The 5,698-nt window shown below is 38.9% G+C and overlaps 1 protein-coding gene across 1 annotated transcript in view; it reads left to right on the forward strand.

Annotated features, from left to right (window-relative positions):
* The first annotated feature begins 309 nt into the window (after positions 1–309).
* Positions 310–5,698, forward strand: part of LOC107703063 (SPRY domain-containing SOCS box protein 1-like) — a 21,254-nt gene continuing 15,865 nt past the window's right edge. The window contains exon 1 of the mRNA XM_016505562.1: positions 310–514. The gene's annotated coding sequence lies outside the window, so the exon portion shown is untranslated. The remainder of the gene's footprint in view (positions 515–5,698) is intronic.

Here is a 5,698-nt window from a genome sequence, read left to right on the forward strand (position 1 = left end):
ATAAAAATATTATGAAATATATCAAATTTGAGTTAATTAATAAACAGGTACTCGCTGCAGGGCATATCAATATTTTAAATATAGGCTATGGAGTCAATGGCACACAAATAAAACTATTTAGTTTGAGTTGCTAACTGTTAGGACTATAAAGATGGTAAATTAAAATTAAAGAAAGTTCTAGCGCCTAAATGTATATCTGACATGCACATACACAGTGATTATACTATCATTATGTAGTCCACAATTAGCAGGGTTTATCAGGGTAAATGAGCTAAACAACAACTCCGCTCAATTGGGAGGGACGTTCAGCAGCAGCTGGGAGCTATTTGACCACGTGACTGGAGAGATGTTTCTGTCGCTGTAAGCAGCCATCATTTCACCCAATACAAGCCTATGCTAGAAAGACAGAGAGGAGATATAGGCATGGATTTGCACGGGAATACCGACTGAAAGGCACATACTCGATCCACTCCTTCGCCTATGGTTTATGGTTTCCGGTAAGTATCATTTGCAGGTTCGGTCTGAAATAATTACGGTTAAACATATCTGCCTGTCTTTTGTCTTTGCTGTGTTCGAATGCACACACTCGCGTTTTCCCAAGCTTTTCGAATGCAAACATCCAGTCGATGTTCTCATCCAACAAGCCGAAGTTAAACGGGAAATGCGATACAAACGCGCTAGATTGTGGCACGTTTCCTATTGCGTCTGTGTAAATATTAAATGAATATGCACTAAACAACAACTACTTCCTGCGATTGTAATGAGTCTAAAATGGATTTTTAAACCAGCAAATGTGTCTCGTGGACTTACATTTAATTGTTTCCACCCCTTGTTAAGTTTGGCAGCATCAGGAGATTTGTGTTTCTGATTATTTTGTTCGTTGGTTACATTTAACCTCTCTGCGAAAGGCCAGGTAGTCGTATTACTAGTGACTAGCGAAGTTCAATGCACTAATTAGTTTGGTGTATTTACATGAGAATTGTGCTTGTAGCCGTTTCCAGTTGTACTCCACGACAGTGAAGGTGTTCGGCCCAGACAGTGCTGGAGAGGCTTTACTTTCGGTTTAAGGTTTTAAAGACCTAGAGCATTTGGTCTGGGGGCACTTGTGTTAAGCTGTCTGCACTTATGTGCTAAATGAAGATAAACGTAATCGTCTATTTTTGATTTGTATACAATCTGTGTTGATCAAAGGGGTCTATGTCTTAAAGGGGTCATATGATGCGATTTCAAGGTTTCCTTTCTCTTTGGAGTGTTACAAGCTGATTGTGCATATAGATAAGATCCCTGAAGTTGCAAAGACTAAAGTCTCAAAACCAAAGAGATATTCTTTATCAAAGTTAAGACTCTGCCACGCCCCCCCAAAACGGCTCGTTCTAACACGCCCCCACATATCTACCTCACTATGTGGAAATATTAGCATAATGCTGCCATAGTTAGTGTTGAAGCAGCCATGTCAGAGAGACGCTGTGTTTCTAGGCGAAAGCAAAAGCACTTTATTTGGCCTTCCGAAAGTAGATGCATTTAGGAATCTTTAAGATTACTTACAACAGAACAGCAATGCATTTTATGGACGACCGTTTCGTGAACCTAAGAGAGGAGGTAATTCTGACTTTGCTATGACAATCTGGCGCTTCGTGTGTGTGAGAGAGAGAGAGAGAGAGAGAGAGAGGGAGGAGGGGTCACATCACAGTGGAGTCAGCTGTCTTAACCGTGGCTTGTGTACTGCAAACACATACCAGCTTCATCACTGTGTCTGTCACGAGACTCTGTTCCCCTTTCGGGCTTGAACTGATGGTAAAACTAATGACATTATTTACTGTCTTTACATGTATTTTGAAAGATGAAGCTCGCGATTATGGTAAGGGGCGTTACATTTCCGACGAGTGCTTGCGGTGTTCGGCCAATCACAATGCACTGGGTCAGCTGGCCAATCAGAGCAGACTGCGCTTGTCGGAAGGAAGGACTTTGTAGAAAACGAAGCGTTTGAGAGAGGCGGGGCATACAGGACCTACAATAATGTACAGTATTTGAAAAATAATGTGTTTTTTGAACATTAAAGCATGTCAACATATTCTGTTACACCAAATACACAAAATAATGATCTTTAAAAAAAGCATCATATGACCCCTTTAATGCTTTGCCTTCTTCTGAACTATTCATTGGCGGAGAAGAAAAATAACTAACTGGTACATTTTTGTCTAATTCTAAATGACTCAACTTTAACTTTTTAATGACAGCTTTTTTTTAATAGTTCAACAATAAAATATCTCACGTTGTATATTTAAAGATACAGTAGTCTTCGTGTCAGCCAGTGTCTTAGTTACCACAGTTTTATTGTTGCAGCTCAAACTTTAGCAAGTATTTAGGCGGAAACTGTGGTTCATTGTAACATGGGTTTGTAAGGGGTTTCTCGTCAATGGGTTTTGAGACGACCAGCAGAGACATCAGCTCTGTGTTTGATCTGTTTCATGTCAGATGAGATTGCTGTGGTTGATGTATTCAAGGCAGATTAATTTTGCCTTTGTGTTTGCAGGAACACTAGGACTGATTTTCTCGTCTCAGGAGGGAGTTAACTGTGTCTGTATTAAATGCTCCTGACTGCACACAGATGTTTATAGGCCTGTGTAACAAGTATCTCCTCTGACTCTGCTGTAGAGGACATCCTACTGAACTGACCTGGATTACAGCAGTGCGAATGTTGTGATATATTAATCTGTGATTTGCTCCCTTCCCGTTCACTAAGACTGCTTGTCTGGGTTGGGTTAACATTAACATGGAATGGCCTGGCTTTTGAAGAGTTAAGAAATTAAATCATAAACTAAAAGTTCTTATCAGGAATATTTTGAGTGTGTATATAACATTCTTGTGTTGTATGGTAATTTTGAAGAATAAAGTTATTGATGCATTAAAGGTTCTTCAGGTTAGTGTATTGTTTCAAGCACATGTTTTTTCAGGAAGAACCCAGTCTTTCTAAAAGTAACTTAATGTTATGGTATTTGACAAACTTTTTCGTTTCTTTTTTCTTTTTTTTTTTTTAAATATTATACCTGGAAGTCAATTGCCAAGGTGCTTTTCTGTCCCACTCTATTTTCTATAAAATATACACTACTATTCAAAAGTTCAAGGATCAGTAAGATTTAATGTTTTTGTCTCTTATCCTAGCAAGTCTCTTATGCTCAAAGTTGCATTTGTGATCAAAAGCTTAGTCATTTTGCCCTGTGCTTGAAGTATACTGCAGTATCAGTCACAAAGTAACAGAACATTATCACTTTCAGACAATGCTGTCAGTGGACTTAAGACTAGAGGTCGACCGATTGATCGGGCGATTTTTTTTTTTTTTTTTTTTTTTTTTTTTTTAAAAAAAAAAAAAAAAAAAAAACTCTAGCTTTCTATTCTACTTGTTTTTCTTTGTTTGTGTATATATATAGGCGCATCTGTGGGCAGCTAAGCGTTGTTGCGGAACACCGGAGAATCTCTGGCTGCGTGGGCAACTCACACTCTGCAGCCGCTTCTTGTTCACACACAGCCTCAGCTAATGATGGCAGGGCAAAACAGACTGTTTCGAAAGCGTAATTACGTTTTACCCTACTAGAATTGATGCCGGAAAGTTATCATATTCATAAGTGCAACAAGTAATTTGCATGTGAAAGTAGAAACGCATGCAGTTCAGACAAAACTTCTGGGCTGCTTGTAACGTGCATGTTAACTTTCCTAGTGAAATGTGTGTAGGTCCTACAATAGCATCCACGATGTCATTGCTCGTGGCCAGTGCACTCTTAAGCAGTTATGAGCAGCAGACTGTGTAATATGTGTGAACTTTTATTTTTGTTATCACTTGGCCATTTGACTTATAGCAGTGTCCAGTGTTTCCCATACATTGAGTTATTACTTCGTTGAATAAACTGATCACTGCACGTTTCAAAATTAAAATGCAGCGCTGGTGTCTCTATTATGAATGTATCTTTGAAAAGAACCGACCTTCAGAAAAGCTTCGGTGTCATTTTCGTTTCGTCTTTCCTGTAATACCTGATAAAGTACCGTTTGTGAGTGCAGTGCTTATTCGTTTACAGCCGTTACCGGGGAAACCGCTATATATCTCCCGCTCCAACAGCGCCTCCTGCTGGCGGAGAATGAATTTGCATTTGCAAGTCTGTGGGAAACACTGGTGTCTGTCAGCAAACATAAACAAAAAGCATGCTTCAGAGCTGTTTTAAGAAGGTGCTTAAGTTTTGAGCCATGTATTATTACTCTGAATTAGGCTACTATTATTACTATCTTGTACCCTGCAATAATCATTTACTCAAACTCACTTTTATGAGATGAAGGGAAAAAAGAAAATCGGCCAAACATATCGACCAAAAAAAAATCAGCATCATATATCGGCCATCAGCTGCCCTGATTTCTAAATATCGGCATCGGCCAGTGAAAAACCCATATCGGTCGACCTCTACGTAAGACGCCTATGCAGGGTCTTGGTTTGACCTGATACCCTCAGAGGTGAATCGATTGCTGTGTTTGCTGAGATTAAGCCTAAAGTTACTCAAGTCTGTCTGTCACTGCAGCTCCCCTGATGTTTGTTGCATAAACTTCACTAATGTCTGTCTTTTAGTAGCCCAGGTTTCCTACTATAACATTTCTCTGGACTCTTTTCTGTTTGTTGAGGATCACAGGTTTGGTTCAGCTGAATGAATTGTCTTAGGGTGAACTTGAATTCCTTCAGTTTGTGCTGTTTTGAGTTGGCATATATTTATTATCTCATGCTTCTGAATAAATATCAGAATGACTGTTTTGATCAGAAAAGTTTTAGGCAAAATTTTCCACTTCATTCAAGGGTGATTGAAGCTGTATGAATAACTTTTGCTATTTTGTTGTTGCAACCTAAAGCTCCCAGTCCTGTCTGAAAAATGGAGATCAGTGGGGTTCTTTGTGAACCGTATGATCTGTTGTTCTATTGGCTTTGTTACACTGAGCATTTAATTTGCTTGCTTAACTTCACTAATTTGGTAAAATAACTCATTAGGCTAACAATACAGCAGGTCTTGATATGCAGCCGTTACTGTAAACTAAGTATGCTGAGCTGCACTAAATCTATTTTTAGTTCTGCTTAGTTATAGGTATAGTTTCATATCTGATAACTGGTGCAGTTGAGGGTGAGAGTGATGATGATGAGTATGTCTGAGGAAGTGATATTTGGCAGATGATGTTGTGATTTAGGTTTTTAGTTTTCGAATGTTCTTAATTTCTTCTCACTTTCTGGCTCGGTTTCATACAGTATACAGTATTTCCCCATATACTTGCATAAAGTCAAGTTGCTTTTTACATCAACCTGTCCTTCATTACCTTTTACCTGTAATGTGATTTTATCCAGTTCGATGGACACACTTCAGTTTGTATCCAAGCTTTGTGACTGACGTTCCTCTGTGGAACACATATGTTTAATATTTTGCTTCAGCTGTTTCTGTCCATCCAATGAAAGTCAGCAGGGACCAAAACAATACTGGACCCCTTTGACTTGCACTGTGTGGATTTATTTATTTATTTTTTCGGAGTCATTTGTGTTAGTGCTGGGCAGTATACCGGTTCATACCGAATACCGGTGTTTATTTTTGTTATGATATAAATTTTTTTAAATACCGCAATACCGGTGTATGTCGCTTAAACAACGTTCGGAACGTGACACTGTTTGAAAGGGGTCCCT

This window comes from Sinocyclocheilus anshuiensis, unplaced genomic scaffold (assembly GCF_001515605.1).
Source record: "Sinocyclocheilus anshuiensis isolate Anshui unplaced genomic scaffold, SAMN03320099.WGS_v1.1 scaffold883, whole genome shotgun sequence".
Taxonomy (NCBI): Eukaryota; Metazoa; Chordata; class Actinopteri; order Cypriniformes; family Cyprinidae; genus Sinocyclocheilus; species Sinocyclocheilus anshuiensis.